Source organism: Triticum aestivum, chromosome 7B (assembly GCF_018294505.1).
Source record: "Triticum aestivum cultivar Chinese Spring chromosome 7B, IWGSC CS RefSeq v2.1, whole genome shotgun sequence".
Classification (NCBI taxonomy): domain Eukaryota; kingdom Viridiplantae; phylum Streptophyta; class Magnoliopsida; order Poales; family Poaceae; genus Triticum; species Triticum aestivum.
Genome location: NC_057813.1, coordinates 751,364,442 through 751,383,926, shown reverse-complemented (window position 1 = coordinate 751,383,926; position 19,485 = coordinate 751,364,442).

Genomic DNA, 19,485 nt, shown 5'->3' with positions numbered 1-19,485 from the left:
TTTCATTGGCATATCCTGAGGAAGATGCTCTAACGTGCTTCCCACAATTATCCTAGGGATGGACGAAGAAGGCGAGGCAGATACACTGTCCAGTCCCGCTGCCAGAAGAACCGGTCGGACTACTTCTAACAAAGATGCTGGTCCCGGCGCCTTACGAGGCACCAAAGAAAGAGGCCTACAAAGAGGCCAAGGAGACCAGAAGCAACCTCCGTCGTCGTGATGCTTTGGACACAAAATCTGAAGACTCCAACGCCCATCTCTCCTCCGAAGGAAGAAGAGGAGGAAGAAGACGAGTCCCCCATGGGGGGAGGAAAGAAATGGATGGCCTCCTCACCCTTGGAAGCCGAATTGCCTAAGAGGGGAAAAACTCCCCTACCAGAGGCGTCCACCACGGCTACCGACAGCAGCCCGGAGTGGGATCCCAGGGCCCAGCCCCTGGTAAACTCATGAGTACACAAAATCCGAACACACCTATGCGTCCAGGATCATTGAGGCATAATAATTTAATTGGTGTTGCACTTTTTGCAGCCCGGTGAGGTCTCGCGCCGAACAGTCCTCATTGGAGGATTCGTTGAGGTCAGATGCTCTAGAGAGCGAGACACCTCCGAAGGCCCCTTCCCCGAAGCTCGGGCATGACACCGAGGCGTCGTCCCAGAAGGACCTAGACCAGGGGGCATACCTCAGGGGCCGGATATATGAGAGTGGCGGCTCCCATGAGCGTCGACGGCAGGGGCGATCTTGAATTCGGCCAACAGCCGGACACAGTCCCGGACACCTTTGAGGCTCCTGAATCGGGAAGGCAACCCCCCTTGACTGGAGGAGGCAAGCATGCTCCGCCGATGACCTCTGTCCAACCAAAGGCACAAGGCAGCTTATCGACAGTGCGAAAGAGTGCTTCCATCATCGATGAACATCGCGCCCTTATGGGCGCGGTGATTGAAAAGATTTAGTTCGCGGAGAGCGGTCTGAATGAATCATGCATCAGCCTTATAAGAGGCTTTGAGGTATGTTTTAGGAGCTTTTGTATATTGTCACAGTATGGATAGTAGCCCCTGATACACTGTCTGGTGAAAAAAGAGAACCGAACAGGGGATCAAATTTCCGTTCGCAGGAGACTCATTTGATGACATGCCCTTCTTCTTTTATAAACAGGCGTCTGTAGTGACTGCCACCTCTCATACTGCAGAGGTAGCCGGACTAAAGCAGAGTCTGGAGCGGGCCGAAGAAGAACTTGGCCGAGTGAAGAAGCAGTTGGAGGACAATTGAGGTATGTTGAAACCTTGTTAAGTTTAGCACAAATAAGTATGTGTGCTGGATAAAAGTATTTATATTGCATGCTCTAGGGACAAATGCCGAAATTGAGGCGCTTAAGAAGGCTGTGTCTTTTTCCGAAAAGAAGGCAGCCACGGAGCAGGCTCTTTGCGAGAAGCACGAGGCCAGGGTCATTGAAGCTGACTGAGAGCTTCAGGAGGGCATTACGAAAAGCAAGACTTTGGAGCAGAGTCTATTAGGGAAGGAATCCGAACTCTCCCAAGGTCTCCAAGGCGCAAATGATGCTCGGGAAGAAGCCCAAGGTGCTCTGAAGGAGATTTAGAAGGCGAGGAAGATTGCGGCTGGTAAGGCTGTTTCTTATTCAAAGCGATTTCTATGTAGTAATAGGAGAAGTTCAAGGTGACAAATTGAACTGATTTCTCCAGGGGTGTTTGCGGAGCTGCCCCGCAGCATATATGATGCCGCTCAATTCTATCGAGCTGAGAAGAAGAAGACTGCGGAAAAGCTCTTCTGGTCGTAGAATTTGGCGTCGAATTATCCGTGCCATTTGTTGACCAGCTGAAGCAGTTGGTTGAACTGCACCAGGCGGCCTAACTAGCCATGAACGACTTGATTCTCCGGCTATGGCCTGCCGAGTCAATTCCAAGCAGTTCCTTCAGGCTCGTGAAGCGAATTGTGAGTGCTTGTCCTTGGCTCGAAGTCATTAAGCAGTCGGTCTATATAGAAGGTGCGCGAATGGCATTTGCTCGCGCAAAAGTGCACTGGGGAAAGCTGGATGCTGAAAAGCTGATGACCGAGGGACCGCCAGAGGGGAAGGAGCACCGCAAGCCCGAATTATATTATGATAGTGTCCTGAAAGGAGCCCGCCTTATGGCTGAGCAATGTACCAAAGACATTGTATTTCCATGAAGACAGTCATGCTGTCCTTTGTAAGGCAGAACAAAGTCACCTTTATTTATATATTGCCTGTTATATGAAAGTTTTTCCTCCTGCACGGCCGTTTTATATATTAATCTTGAGAGTTGGCCAGTCGTCAGCTTCTGCCCCCACGTAGAAAGTACGGGGGTGTTCGGGATAACCCTGCACACTCTTTATCCCATTTTTGGGTCCATGAAGGAGGTGTTCAGCACACCGAACCAGGCAATCAGACTATAGGGCTTTATCACTCTCACTTAGCCATAGGACTTCTAGTATGGTAGGCGCAGCCCCTGGTGTTCGAAAGACCGTACGGGGGGGTATAACAGCACCTGATCGGAAGACCAATCCGTCGCACTCTGCATTTGCTATGGCATTATGCGGAATAAATCCTTAAAGATTTTACAACCTCTCGAACAGCTGACCAGCTCTCGCCGTATCATGACAGTCAGTTTTCGGCTTTCTCTACTGAGGTGCTCGTCCGGAAGAACCGGGACACAATCGCAGTAGTTCTCCCAGCGCTACTTTATTCGATATAGCGGAACGTAAGGTACCAAAACATGGGAGCTGGGTAAACCCAACTAATGACCCAAGACATGATTCAGAGATGATGCATATAATGCTATAAGTTCGGGGTGCTGAGCGACCGAGAAGGTGGCCGGACTTTGGTGCCATAGTATAGGTACAATGAAGCCCCAGGCGTATTAAGGCATGACACGATGTGCGGATGCCGTTTATGACGAAAGGTGTTAATGCGAAATAACAGTAGGTAAGTGTCATGTAACTCTATATGTTGTATTCAGGTGACACGTCTATGCATATGAGTACGATTGATGTTATGGGAAGAGGTATGATGGCGGAACCCGTTGAGACCGGACGGGAGGAAGATGTGTGCGGATCCGAAGTATATTTGGATTGTCCTCTGGGGGAATATTTATATATTCCCTCTTTATGCATCCAAGATGATTCCATGTCGCCAGTCCTGTTCTGCGCAAAAGCGAGCCTGCAAAGAAAATGCTTAGAGACATTTGTGTGTCATGGAGCGGTTGAACCGCGGGGTGTGGCCCTTCCCAACTTATGCCGGAGTGCTTGATTAGAGCCTGGTCGAGCCAAGCTGTCATGTCGTGAAGTAGTTCAGACTCCTTTGTTGGTGTCCGGGAGGTTGGTTGTCGAATCAAGGTTTGATAAAAAGGCATAACTCGCTGCTTCTGTGGCGGTATACTTTTCGGCACCGAGGTGGAGTTCGACCTTGCGCCTAATTGTGACTATGTCATGTGGGCCTGGTATTTTAAGCTTGCCATAGCCACAATGCGGTATCGCGTTGAATCGAGCCAACGCGGTTCGTCCCGGCAGTACGTAATAGTTACCGATAAGGGGGACAATGTCGAAGACTAACTCTTCGGTATGGTGATTGTTTGGTGATCCGAAGACAACCTCCAGGGTGGTGGGCCTGTACAACTGATCTTCGCACCTGGTATGACACCTTGAGGAGATGTTTTTAGCAGGTTTGATCCTCTAGCAATCAATACCTATCTGGTGCACTGTGTCCTGGTGCATCAAGTTTGGGTTGCTGTCTCTGCCAATAGTGGCTCGTGTGAGGTGGAACCCACCAACTATTGGGTCGAGGATAAGTGCGACTGGATTGCCATGGTTGATATTGCCTGGACGGTTTGTATGATCGAAGATGATCAGCCGTATTTTTATACTGTGAGGTGACTCGCTTTGTTGAGTCGACGTCCCGAAGAGTACACATTCGTTCCCATTTGGGGATGTGGATGGTGTTTATGATGTTTCACCGCTTTGGCTTGCGGAAGAAATTTCTTTTGCCCTATATCGCTTGATGATCTCGGCTCCTTGTTGTCTTCTTTGCTTTGAGACCCCTTCTCATTGTTTTCGGGGCCTGGCCTGCCAGCTTGTTTGAAGACCCGGCATTCTCTATTAGTATGATTGGCTGCCATTCTTGGGGCACCATGAATTTGACATGGGCGGTCAAGTATGCGGTCCAGGCCGGATGGGCCTGAATTGTTCTTTTGAAGTGTCCTTTTCCGCTGACCGGACTGAGAGCCATGAAATCCGACATTGAGTGCCATGTCTTGGGCGGCATCATTGTTCTTGTGATGCTTATGTTTGTTGCGTCGAGGTTTACGGATGCTGTCTCTGGCCTCTGATGTGCCAGGGGTGCTTGCTATGTTGTTGTTATGAGCCAGCCAGCTATCTTCGCCCGCACAAAAGTGGCTAATGAGTGTCGTTAGGGCCTCCATGGACATCGGTTTCTCTTGGCCGAGGTGTCGGGCGAGCCACTCATCGCGGATATTATGCTTAAAGGCTGCTATGGCTTCGGTATCCGAACAGTCGGCGATTTGGTTCTTTTCTGTTAGGAACCGAGTCCAGAATTTCCTGGCTGACTCTTCGGGCTATTGGGTAATGTGACTTAATTAAGTCATCAGCATTCGTTGGTCGCACGTAGGTTCCTTGGAAGTTGTCGAGGAACGCATCCTCCAGGTTTTCCCAACTGCCGATGGAGTTCGCCAGCAGGCTATTCAGCCATTGTCGAGCCGGTCCTTTGAGTTTAAGGGGAATATACTTGATGGCATGTAGATCATTACCGCGGGCCATGTGAATGTGGAGAAAGAAACCTTCGATCCATACCGCGGGGTCTGTTGCTCCATCGTATGATTCGATGTTTACGGGTTTAAACCCTTATGGGAATTCATGATCTGTTACTTCATCAGTGAAGCAGAGGGGGTGTGTGGCGCCACTATGCCGGGCTATGTCATGACGCAGTTCGGCTAAGTATGGTCGGTTATGTTCGGCCCGGCCGGACTTATTGTTAGTGTATCTGGCATGACGGTCATCGTCATGTGTTGTGGCCTGCCCCTGCGATCCGTAGATCGATCTTGGTTGTACTGCTTTGGTTTCCAGTATATCTCGCAGGTCCTGTGTATTGCCCCGGGCAGCAATGTATTGGCGTCGGGTTGCGGGCTGGTATTTGGGCTGATACGCCATTTATCTCGGCCACGACGTGGCCGGTCAGCCTCGTCCTATGCTGGTAGTGTAGGATCTAGGGCCTCCTCCTCAAGTGGCAACTTGTGCTTTGGGTAACCTTTGGTGGGGAGCTCGAGTCCGTATTCCTCGGCTGCCAGGACCTCGGTCCATCTGTCTGTGAGCAGATATTGATCAGCTTGGAGCTGCTGTCGCTTCTTCTTCAGGGTTCTTGCAGTGGCTATAAGCCGGTGCTTGAAGTGCTCCTGCTCTACGGGATCCTCAGGCACACCGAATTCGTCGTTGCCGAGGCTCACCTCGTCTTCGGAGAGAGGCATATAATTTTCATCCTCCAAGTCTCCATCTGTCGCCTGTTCGCCTACTCGAAGGTAGGCTGATCTGGACTGTATTCTTCTTCGGCACCATCCGGATTGTTTTCATCTCCTGTGCCGGTATTGATGTGGCGGGGCTTAGAGCGGCGCCGATGACGCCCATGTTTTGATTGCTTCCCTAAGGGGTTATCCTCTATTGCCTCATCGCCATTGTTTTCTTTGGGGGTGTCCACCATATATATATATCATACGAGGAGTTGGCTGTCCAACGCTCTGTGGGCGGGGGTTCTTGTTCTTATCCTGCATCGTTGTCCATACCGTCGATATCTTTGGAGTCGAAGTCAAGCACGTCGGTTAAATCATCGACAGTGGCAATGAAGTGGGTGGTGGGTGGGTAACGAATTTCTTCGTCATCTACTTCCCACTCGAGTCGGACATAGTTTGGCCAAGAGCCTCCTGACAAAGAGGGAGACCTTAATGAATTCAGCATGTCGCCGAAGGGCGAGTGCTGAAAGATATCTGCAGTGGTGAACTCCATTACCGGAGCCCAATCTGATTCGATGGGCCCGGACGCGGGCGATCCGGAACTTATGGTCGGACACAAGTCCGGTGACATAGATTTCCTTAGAGGTGGAGTCTGTGTTCGGCTCTACCGCCGATGAGTATGCGGCCTCCATGGTGGGGTCCATCCACCCATCCTCGGGCAACACGATCTGCCCCGGATTTAGGTCTGGAGCTACTACAGGTGCGATATCCCGAATATTGTCCGACAGCAGATCTAAGTCGTGCTGGTTGTGACCGTTCGGCGCTCCTAGCGTAGGCTTGAATCCGTCGAAGATCAAGTCTCTGCGGATATCGGCCGTGTAATTAAAATTTCCGAACCTGACCTGACGGCCAGGGGCGTAGCTGTTGATCTGCTCCAGATGGCCAAGTGAATTGGCCCGCGGTGCGAAACTGCCGAACACGAAGATCTGTCCAGGGAGAAAAGTCTCACCCTGGACCGCGTCGTTGTTGATAATTGAAGGAGCCATCAAGCCTTGCAGCGACAACACATAGGAACTCTCAATGAAAGCACCAATGTCGGTGTCAAAACCGGCGGATCTCGGGTAGGGGTCCCGAACTATGCGTCTAAGGCTAAAGGTAACATGAGACTGGGGACACGATGTTTACCCAAGTTCGGGCCCTCTCGATGGAGGTAATACCCTACTTCCTGCTTGATTGATCTTGATGATATGAGTATTACAAGAGTTGATCTACCATGAGATTGTAGAGGCTAAACCCTAGGAGCTAGCCTATGATTCTGATTGTTCTTGTCCTACGGACTAAACTCTCCGGTTTATATAGACACCGGAGGGGGCTAGGGTTACACAGAGTTGGTTACAGAGAAGGAGATCTAACATCCGAATCGCCAAGCTTGCCTTCCACGCCAGGGAGAGTCCCATCCGGACATGGGACGAAGTCTTCAATCTTGTATCTTCATAGTCCAATAGTCCGGCCAAAGTATATAGTCCGGCTGTCCGGATACCCCCTAATCCAGGACTCCCTAAGTATGCTTGAGTATCAAAGTCTTCATGTCAAAACTAGAATATTGCTTTGAATCATATAAAAGTCCATATGTCCATGCTATAAAGAAAAGAATGTAATGAACATATTAGGCAGCATTCCACATCAAAAATTCTGTTTTTATCATTTACCTACTCGAGGACGAGCAGGAATTAAGCTTGGGGATGCTGATACATCTCTGACGTATCTATAATTTTTTATTGTTCCATGCTGTTATATTATCATTCTTGGATGTTTTACAATCATTTTAAAGTCATTTTATATGATTTTTTGGTACTAACCTATTGACATAGTGCCAAGTGCCAGTTGCTGTTTTCTGCATGCTTTTTACATCACAAGAAATAAATATCAAATGGAGTCCAAATGCCACTACGATTTAAGATGATTTTCTATGGATGAAAAGGAAGAAGTTGGGCCCTGGTTGCACTTGGGGGGAGTCCCAAGGAGGGGACAACCCACCAGGGTGCGCGAGGACGCCCTGATGCGCCCTGCTGGGTTGTGTTCACCTCGGGTGCCCCCCGTGCCGCTTCTTTGCTCTATAAATACCCCAATATTCCAGAAACCCTAGGGGAGTCAATGAAATGTTCATCCAGCCGCCGCAGAGTCCAGAACCACCAAGATCCAATCTAGACACCATCATGGAGGGGTTCAGCACTTCCATTGGTGCCTCTCCTATGATGCGTGAGTAGTTCTTTGTAGACCTGCGGGTCTGTAGTGAGTAGCTAGATGGCTTCCTCTCTCTCTCTCTCTCTCTCTCTCTCTCTCTTGATTATGAATACAATGATCTCTTGGAGATCCATATGATGTATGTCTTTTTGCTGTGTGTTTGTTGGGATCCGATGAACTTTGAGTTTATGATCACATCTATGTTTTGATCCATGAAAGTTATTTGAGTCTTCTTTGATCTCTTATATGCATGATTGCTTATAGCCTCTTATTTCTTCTCTGATATTTGGGTTTTGTTTGGCCAACTTGATATATTTATCTTGCAATGGGAAGAGGTGCTTTGTAGTGGGTTCGATCTTACGGTGCTTGATCCCAATGACAGAAAGGGAACCGACATGTATGTATCGTTGCTACTAAGGATAACAAGATGAGATCTATATCTGCTGTAATAGATAAATGGGATCTCATCTACATCATGCCATCGTTCTTATTGCATTACTCCGTTTTCTCATGAACTTAATACACTAGATTCACGCTGGCTAGCGGTCGATGTGTGGAGTAATAGTAGTAGATGTAGGCAGGAGTCGGTCTACTAATCTTGGACGTGATCCCTATATAATGATTATTGCCTGGATATTGTCATGATTATTTGAAGTTCTATCAATTGCCCAACAGTAATTGTTTTCCTACCGTTTGCTATTTTTCTCGAGAGAAGCCACTAGTGAAACCTACGGCCCCCGGGTCTCTTTTCATCATATTTGCCTTTGCGATCTATTTTCCTTTGCATATATTTTCAGATCTATTAAACCAAAAACACAAAAATACCTTACTGCAATTTATTTGTTCTGCGATCCATTTATCCAATCTCCAACATTTATCTCACATTATTTGCCTATCTTGAGGCGCCGTACCCGAAAGGTTGACAACCCCTTTAACACGTGGGTTGCGAGTATTTGTTATTTGTGTGCAAGTGTTGTTTACGTAGTGTGAGGAGGTTCTCCTACTAGTTCAATAACCTTGGTCTCATCACCGAGGGAAATACATTGCTATACTGCATCATCCCTTTCTCTTTGGGGAAATACCGACGTAGTTCTAGCAGACATCACCTTACCTGCTTATTCTAAACTGCTTAGTATAGGTTGTTTAGAGATCCATCAGTGACCCCCCACCTTGTCCCAGTTGACCCGCTTGATGAATGATGACTCGATCAATGTGATCGACGTCCAGACCCTGACACCGCACATCTCCCCCCTTAGTTGTACGACTCTGCAGATTTACTATCGAGTGTCGAGGGTGATACCTCGTCAGCACTTCTGATGTTAACCCTGTCATGTAACTATTCGGTCGTGGTCATCGAGGGTGATTGCTCCTTCACCACTCTTGATAACAACTTTGTCATGCAACCCCTGATGTGTGGACCAGCAAGGGTGATTCCTCCAAGTCCACCCTGGCAGGGTGATTCCTCAAGTTTACCCCTTGCTGTTTTGGACACACGGTAACTTTGACTTACCATAGAACCATGAACACATTGGGTCGGCCCTGAGGGGTACCCGTGAGTGATGTGAAGTTGGTTTGACCTGGAGGGTAACTGAGAGATAATTACGTGGCACGGTTGGGCATTCTTAGCCCTTGCCGTAAGTCCACGAGACGGGGCAAGAGGGTCACATGATCGTGAGTCTCCGCTCATTACCGCACACCCCCAATACACTAACAATTTGGATATTTGATCCAAGTAGGCCTCTAGCCTTTTTCACACTGACCACCACGCGGAAATAAGTATGGGCACTATGCGTCGTATGATTCTACTGAAAGCTCACTAACGTCAGCAACTGAGAGGTGCATGCCGGGTTGGACTGGTTAGGCCTGCACTTGTATAAGGAGGCTAGGTCTGCTCACCGGCCGAATTCGCAATGTGCAGGATTGCAAAGGATGATTGGCCCATGACCCTTTCGCATTTAGGATGTTGCAGACCGGCGTGCTGGCCTCTCTTGTGAGCCTAGGTAGGACTACGGCTTGTTGATCGGCCGAAGCCGGTCATGACCTGATGGTGTGTCCAGCCGGAGTTGATCGAGCATGTTGGGTAAGTTGGTGCACCCCTACAGGAAAGTATTCTTTCTATTCGAATAGCCGTCTCAACGGTAACGGAAGCTCGGATTGTATCCTGTTCGATACAATTGGAACTGGATACTGAATGCTGAGGCATGTTATGGATATGATGGCTCCGGGATTGATTTCTCGTAGGGAGTCGAGAAAGGATCTCTGAGCACTAATGTTACAACATGTTTGCTAAATATAAAATGCTATTCTATAATCTTCTGAATGTTGCAAGATGCTTGGAGCTGCTTGAAGATGCTAGTCTTTGATAGGCTAGGATTTCCACTTCTCTTCTGGCATTCTTTAGTTCAGTACACAGATACTACCCATTTCATTGATACTTATGCATATGTAGTGTAAATCCTTGCTGGCGAGTACTTTGGATGAGTACTCATGGTGGCTTTGCTTCCTCTTTTTCCTCTTTTCCATTCTTCTTGGATGTCGCAACCAGATGGTGGAGCCCAGGAGCCAGACGCCACCTTCGATGACGAGTACTACAACATCGAGGGTGCCTACTACTACGTGGAGGCCACCGGTGACCAGGACTAGTTAGGAGGCTCCCAGGCAGGAGGCCTTGCCTTTTCGATTGATGTTTCGTTTGTGCTAGACTTCTTAAGGCAAACATGTCTATCTTATGCCCGTACTCAGATATTGTTGCTTCCGCTCACTCGTTTGTATTCGAGTTGATGTACTCGAGCCCTCGAGGCCCCTGACTTCTAATATAAAGCTTGTACTCCTTCCGTCCCATAATTTAAGACGGTTTTTGACTCTAGTGTAGTATCAAAAAATGTCTTACATTATGGGACGGAGGGAGTATTCCTTTTAATTTGTGTCAAGAGTTGTGTTGTGATATCTTCCCGTGAGTCCCTGATCTTAATCATACACATTTGCGTGTATGATTAGTGTACGATTGAATCAGGGGAGTCACACTAGGCGTGTGGGGTTTCGGGTCTGCAAAAGCACCAGCCAACTGTCTTGCTTATCATGCAGTCGGTCGGGTCTCCTTCGTCGTGAGCTGTGGTGCATCCCCTGGCATCGAGTGTACACGTGACATGTTCGTGTGTCAAGATACTTTTTGGCAACACTGCTGCGACTGAAGGTCAATCATCATCATCACCCATCATGTCTAATCTTCCCAAGCCATCTGAGGTAGACGCCGCTAACATCATTAAGCCTAGTCTGGATGAACTATTGGCCAATCATCGCCAAATTTATGATGATTACAAGAAGGCACACGAAGAGAACACTACTACAAAAAGGGCTATAGATAGGATGGACACTAATGGCGCACCTGTCAGGTGGTGCGCCATTAGTATATACTAATGGCGCACCATGTTCTGGAGCACCATTAGTGTGGAAGACACTAATGGCGCACCAGGCACAAGGTGCGCCACTAGTGACAAATTTTTTTTAATTTTTCCAAACATTCTAATGGCGCACCGTGGCACAGTGCGCCATTACTAGTGTTCTCTCGGGCGCACTGTGCCACGGTGCGCCATTAGAATATATACTTTTTTTATTTTTTTGCAAAACTTCTAATGGCGCACAAGAAGCGGGTGTGCCATTAGTAACCAGGGTTACTAATGGCGCATTTGCATCCGGTGCGCCATTAGTAAGCTGGGACCAACAAGATATTTTGGACAACCCACCTACCCACTCACTTTCCCCACTTCATTCTCTCCACCTCCTCCTCCAAGCTTGTCTCGGCTGCCTCCTCCTCCTCACCTCATTTGCACCATAGATTCATCCAAATTAAGTGGTTAAATTACCTTTTTTGATAGGTAAGTAAGGGGGGAAGCTATCTTTATGTTGTTCTCCCTCTGCTCTTGCGTGGTTTCATGGATTCTGGGCATGTGCGGGACCACCTGCTCTTGCGTGGTTTCATGGATGGCTATCGGTGGCAAGGTGATGAAGATGACTATGAAGTCATCCATGGGGGACGGGCGGCAAGAAATGAGCAAGACTCGGGCGGGCGAGAAGACGAAGAATCTCCAGGACATGATCACGACGGTGATGTTGTACACAGTCATCATGTAGAAGATGCAGGACATGATGATGAGGAAGATGCCGGAGCAGACGAAGGGCATGATCATGAAGATGAAGATGCCGGCGGAGCAGACGACGATGGACCATCGATGGGCTGGGTGCAGGACCCTCATGTTCAAGAGCTGCTTCTCAAGCAAACGGATAACGCAAGAGCTGCCGCCTGAGAGAAAGCCAAGCTGGATCAACTGGAGATAGACGCGGTTACTCCATTGTATGAAGGATGCAGGCCCGAGGATACCCACCTGAAAGTAACGCTCATGGCTCTGGAGATGAAGGTAAAACACAAAATGACCGACGCATGCTTCGACGAGAACATGTCATTCTGGCACGAACGTCTTCCCAAGGTGAACAAGTGCCTGACCAGTTTCGAGGAGGCGAAGAAAATCGTGTGTCCTCTGGATTTATCGCACGTGAAATACTATGTGTGCATGAACAATTGCATCATTTATCGGGACGAGTCTACCATATGTCCATTGTGCGGCGTCACTCGATACAAGAAGAGGAATAAAGCTCCTCGAAAAGTGGTGTGGTACTTTCCGATCACTCCTCGTCTGCAGCGGTATTTCGCGGACCCTAAGGTAGCAAAGCTCCTGCATTGGCACGCGGATATGGAGGAGAAGAAGCGAGAAGATGACACAAATGATCTGGAGATAAATAAAAAAGACAAGATGCTGAGTCACCCAAAGGATGCGAGCCAGTGGCAAGCGTTGAACTTTGAACACCCAGAATTTGGGAAGGATCCAAGGAACATCGTGCTGGGCGTGAACACCGATGGAGTCAATCCGTTTGGCAGCTAGAGAAGCACACATAGCACCTGGCCTGTATTTGTGTGGATGTACAACCTCCCCCCTGCTTGTGCATGAAGAGGAAGTACATTCACATGAGTATGCTAATCGAAGGGCCGAAACAACCAGGGAAAGACATCAATCTGTATCTGGGGCTGCTGAAAGAGGAGCTAGACACGCTGTGGAAAACGCCAGCCAATACGTGGGACACCGCAGAGAAAGAATATTTCCCTATGAGAGCCGCACTGTTCACGACGGTGCACGACTATCTCGGTTACGGATATCTCGCGGGGCAGGTGGTCCACGGATTTTGTGGATGTGTCAGGTGCATGGATGACACAACGTATAGCCAGCTAGATAGAGATCCCGGGTCTTTGAAAACCATGTTCATGGGACATCGAAGGTGGCTTCGTGACGATGACCCGTGGAGGAAACGCAAGGATCTGTTCGATGGTGAACCGAACCCCGAAGACGCCCGCGTACGAGGAGCGGCGAGGAAATAGACCAGCTGTTGAAAAATTGGAAATATTGCCCACTGTCGGGAAAGAAGCAATAGGCGCCAGAGCCGGAAAAGAAGCGAAAGGCGCCAGAGCCGCTGCTGAAGGTATGGAAAATTAGGTAAGTTTTTTGGGACTTGCCGTACTGGAAGATCCACCGTGTGCCTCACAGCCTTGATGTCATGCATATCACGAAGAACATGTGCAAGAGTCTACTTGGTACCCTGCTCAACATGCCAGAGAGGACCAAAGATGGGCCGAAAGCAAGGGCAGACTTGAAATCAATGGGCATCAGGGAGGAGCTTCACGCTAATGATCATGATGACGATGATGATGAGGCGAAGTAGGACACGGAAAGTCGTCGCAAAGGCAAAAAGGCCAAGAAGACCAGAAATGAGTACCCTCCCGCGTGCTTCACTTTAAGTCAGGAGGAGATCGAGAAGTTTTTCACATGCCTCGTAGGAGTAAAACTTCCTTACGGTTACGCGGGGAAGATAAGCACATACCTAGACCCAGCGAGGCAGAAGTTCAGCGGGATGAAGCCTCATGACTGTCACGTGCTGATGACGCAGATACTTCCAGTTGCAATCTGTGGGATCATGGACGCGCACGTCCGTGAAATGCTATTTGGCCTATGCAACTTTTTTGATGTCATCTCTCAGAAGTCGGTTGGCGTGAGGCAACTCAGAAGGGTACATGAAGAGATCGTGGTGATACTATGCGAGCTTGAGATGTACTTCCCGCCCGCATTCGTCGACGTTATGGTGCATCTGCTGGTCCATATCGTGGAGGATATCATCCAACTCGGTCCGACGTTCCTGCACAGCATGATGCTGTTCGAAAGGATGAATGGTGTCATCAAAGGATACGTTCGCAACATGTCACGTCCAGAAGGAAGCATAGCCAGGGATTTCTGACCGAAGAGTGCATCTCCTATTGCACGAATTATCTAGGCATCGAGGACCCTGTTGGTCTGCCCGTCAACAGGCACCTTGGTAGGCTCGCTGGATGGGGTCACCATGAGGGTCGCCGTGAAATGCATGTTGACTTCGAGGGTCGACTCGCCGACTTTGAAAGAGCAAACCTAGTCGCGCTACAACACATAGACAGGGTCGATCCTTGGGTGGTAGAGCACAAAACCTTTATTGAGAAGACGTACAATGACCGAGGCCAACAGAGGACGGATGGAGATATAATCAAAGAGCACAACTCATGTTTCATGCGTTGGTTCAAGCAGAAGCTTTTGTCGTACCCTTTACATGAGGATTCTTCCGCGGAAGAACAACTCATATTCGCCTTGTCACAGGGCGCCGAGCACAACCTGATGACCTATGAGGCGTACGATATCAACGGCTTCACATTCTACACTGAGGACAAGGACATGAAGAGCGATGGTTATCAGAACTCTGGGGTAACGATGGAATCCTACACCGGTAATGACAAGGACAGATACTACGAAAGGATCAAGGAGATCTGGGAGCTGAGCTACGCTGGAGAGAAGGTCCCGATGTTCCGTGTCAGATGGGCCAAGAGCGTCATAAAAGAAGACCGGTATTTCACCACCATGGTTATACCCGAAGCCAAATCCAAGACTGCGGGCGCAAACGTCACCGTGAAAAATGAGCCATGGTTACTGGCTTCCCAAGTGGACCAATGCTTCTTCATTACCGACCCTCCAAAGCCCAGTCGTGTTGTCGTGAGGAGAGGCAAAAGGAAGATCATCGGAATGGATGGAGTCGCCAATGAGCAAGACTTCGACAAGTACGGCGACCCGAAGATGGAACATGACGACGACGATGAAGTATCAGCATACACCACAAGAAGAAGCACGACCACCCTACCAAAAGGACGTCCGTTCAAGAGAAGAACCCAATTTATGAAAAATAAGGGCAAGAAGATTGTGAACAGATAGCTAGCTAAGATCGATTGTATTTGAATTGTAGCCTTCATTTCTCGATTGTATTTCATGGGCACTTTTTGAACTCATGAATGTTTTTCAATTTCATGGGCACTCAATCTCGACCCCCCTCCATCTCGATCGCTATCCCACCTCGCCAGATCCGGTCCCCCTCGCTGCCAAGCACCACCCGCACCATCTCCCCCGCTCCACCGGCCGCCGCCGCCGACCCCCGGCCCGCACCCTCCCCCACTCCACCGTTGCCGATGACCCACCGCACCCTCCACCACTCCACCTTTTTCATATTCATAAATATTTTCCAATAACAAATTTGAATATATTTTTTAAAAAAATATTACTGTTTTTATAAAAAAATATTACTGTTATGATTGAAACAAGTTTGAACATATTTAAACACAAATAAATATCAAACAACATTTTAAATGCATAAAAATAAAAATTGGGGAGCCTGGGAATCGAACCCAGGACCTTCTAGTGTGTGTGCTGCGTGCTGACCAGTCAGGCTAGTGGGCGGGTGCTGATGTAGATTGGGTTTGGTGGAATATAACCTGAGGGCTCGAACTATAATAAAAAAAATTCTAATGGCGCACCACTGCAGGGTGCGCCATTGCTATCTAAAAAAACATTCTAATGGCGCACCGCTGCGGGGTGCGCCATTAGTAAGCTTCCCCCCACTCCACCTATTCCCCTCCCTCGCTAGATCCCCACTCGACCTAATTTGCCCCCTCCGCCCCAACCGTACGCCGCCGCCGCGCCTGCACGCCCCCTCCGTCCCCTCCGTCCGCCGCGCCTGCACGCCGTCGGTGACGCCGCCGCCTCCTCCTCAACACGCCGCCTCCTCCTCGACGCGACACCGCCGCTGCCCGACTCCTCCACAAGACGTCGCCCCTACATGCGTCGCCGCCCCCGCGCCCCTGCGCCCCCCACCACTTCAACTCCGCTGTTGCCGACGCCTCCGTGACCTCGCCGTCTTCCTCTTCGACTACGAGGACCCGGACGTGCTCGGACCCCAACCCTGACCTCTTCGCCGACCCAGACCCCGACCCCTCCGGCGACCGGCCGCACCCGCCCAGGTACCTCTCCTCCTTCCTCCTTCCTCCCTCTCCACGCTTCCCCATTCAGTTAGGGTTCAGACAAATTCAGTTAGGTACAGACAAAATTCAGTTAGGGTTCAGACAAATTTAGTTAGCTAATGCCAAAAAATTCAGTTAGGTACATTTAGCATCATGTAAGAAAATGGCCATAATGTGCCCTGATAATGATGTATTTTGTCATAAAAATATCATATTTGTGACAGTTAGCATCAGTTAGGTATAGTTAGCATCAGTTAGGTACGGTTAGGTATAGTTAGCATCAGTTAGTTGTCATAAAAAAATCAGTTAGGTACAGTTAGCATCAGTTAGGTACAGTTAGCTACTGTCAGGCTTGTTAGATTAATCTTCAGTTTACTTGACTTTTAGGTTTGCTCGGCTCTTTACTTTACTTTAATTCTGGTGGGTCAATTTCTTCTCCCTCGTGTGGCATCACTGTCATATAACAGTATTAGTAAGCAAAGATTTTGTATGCTATCCCCATTGATTTTGGGGGCTTTATTGCTTTGCTTGGATTTTGATTTTGATTTCTACTATTGGATTGGGTTGAGGACAAGTTTTGTAGGTCTGGACCTTCAAATTCCATTCCAAGGTAGGGTAGCAACAGCCAGTAGCTTAATTACTTAGTTTTGACTACCTGTCTGTCAATCTCTAGGCCTTTAGCTGTAGCCTCTAGAATTCAATTCAGATAAGCACCTATCTATCATCGTTTTCATTTGATTCTCACTTCGTTTCACCTACATATGTATGCTATATATCCTCCCTCTCCACAAACAAACATAGATAGACCATTTCTTACTCTAGATAGGTATGCACCCAATTCCTACACTAGATACAACAGCTGTTGGAATCAAAACAATGCTTATGGGTTGTCCTGTTAAGTTGAGTGAGTCACTAGAGGGCAGATAGAGTCACCCACACCAATTAATGTTTATGAAGAAGAAGAATAAACCTGCTGCTGCTGCTGTTATGCCTGTATTCACTGATGCTGCTGCTGTACTTGTGATGATGTTATACTTGTGATGATGCTACTTGTCATCTTCTGAAATGACCCATTGGCGACTTTATTACACGGGGATAATGATTTTGCAGGTACCCCGAGAGGCCCTTGAGTTTGCAGGAATGTCGATTAACTTCCGTTCCAGCAAATTCGGGTACTCCATATGTCCTATTTTCAGCAAAGGTCATGCTGAAATTTTCCGTAAATTTTAGCATGACTTTGCTAAAAATAGGACATATGGGGTACTTCCGACTAATGCCTGTTATCATGCATGTTTTATGATCTGTTGTAAGGGTACTAATTGGTCTCTTCTGCTACTTATCAGAGATGGGGGGAAGCAGCCACCGCCGCTCTGCCACACCGCAGTACGAGTTGGATGCTTCTGAGTTCTTCAGTATCATACTTGGGACTTCAGTATCATCCATGACGCAGGTATATAAAATGAGAGATCTCCCCTTCACCCATCTCATTATGATATCTGTTGTTTGCTACATCACTCATTATCCCAAACTGCAGAGGCTGCCTGACAGTTTTATGAACATGCTGGGTGAAGATCCGCCAAATAATGTGAAGCTGCGACAGGCAGGCAGTGGGTTACGCATGTAGTGGGATGTAGAGTTGGTGATCAAGGAGGGCCACATGTACTTGTATCGTGGGTGGGAGAAGTTCTACAATGCCTACGACCTGTGGCTGGGGTACTTCCTTCTCTTCAGGTACGACGACGACGCCACCATGCTCATCGTGAAGGTGTTCAACGCGACTATGTGTCGCATGCGCTACGCTGAAGATGATGATGCCAGTACGTTCTGCCTCTTCTTATTCCTCTACATTTGGCTTTGTCTCACATCGATTGTTAACGGTCATTGTTGCATTTCGACAGGCAATGGGAGCAGCAGCAGCGACACTGGCTACAGCTAAAGCAGCACCAACTATGGCTGTAGCAAAAGCACCAGCTATTCTGGCTTTAGCGAAAGCACCAGCGATTCTGGCAGCAGCATAGACAACAAGAAGGATGATCTGGACTGGAGTGCGGGATAAGAGGAGCAGAGTGGGGATGAGGAGCTGCAGGATGACGATGGGCATCAGGCTGAGGATGACCTAGCGCTGGTGGTGGCTGACCAAGGGCAAGAGATGGTGGTGGCTGACCATGGGCAAGAGATGGAGGTGGCTGAGGATGACATAGCGATGGTCGTGCCTGTCCTGCCTGAAGGTGGCCTCGCGATGGTGGTGGTGCCTGACAATGACCACTCATCGGTGGTGGCGCCGGCGATCCCACAGCTAGGCGACATGACCACGCAAATTGTGGTAGAAGACTACATCCCACTGCCTCCACCGCCTCACCGCTCTTCGCGCATCAGGCCGAGGAAGGAGAAGGAGAAGAACAATGCATGAGAACTGAACTTTGTCAGGTATGTTAGATCTCCAAAATGATATATATATACTTAGTTACCTATGTTATCTCTAATATGCTTAGTTTCCTATAGGTTAGCTTCATTTTACCTAAGTTGGCTATAATATGCTAACTTAGAGCTTATATGCTTAGTTTCCGATAGATTAGCTCCAAAATAACTTATGTTAGCACAAAATGATCAAGATTACATAATAAGCTTATAGTCTTATTCTTATTCTTCTTCTTTTCCAAAATGACATAGGTTAGCTTCATTTTACGTAAGTTGGCTCTAATATGCTAACTTAGAGAGCTTATATGCTTAGTTTCCTATAGGTTAGCTCCAAAATAACTTATGTTAGCACAAAATGATCAAGTTTACATAATAAGCTTATAGTCTTCTTCTTATTCTTCTTCTTTTCCAAAATGACATAGGTTAGCTTCATTTTACCTAAGTTGGCTCTAATATGCTAACTTAGAGCTTATATGCTTAGTTTCCTATGGGTTAGCTCCAAAATTACTTATGTTGGAACAAAATGATCAAGTTTAAATAATAAGCTTATAGTCTTCTTCTCATTCTTCTTATTCTTCTTCTTATTCTTCTTCTAGTATTCTTCTAGTCTTCTTCTTCTTCTTCTCTTCTTCTTCTTCTTCTTCTAACTTCTTGCTTATCATTTTGCAGATTTGATTTAATTCACGGAAGCTTGCATGGATGGAGTGCTTCTTTTCCATTTGTGTTTTTATTTTGTATCAATGTGAAACTTTTGTGAATTGATGGATAACGGTGTTGGATGAACAATGTGAAACTTTTGTAATATGTAACGATGAAACTATGTGTTGGCTATGTATGTATATATGATGAAACTTGTGTGTTGGATATGATTGTTATATGGATGCTTGTTGTATATATATGTGTTGAATATCTCATATGTGAAAT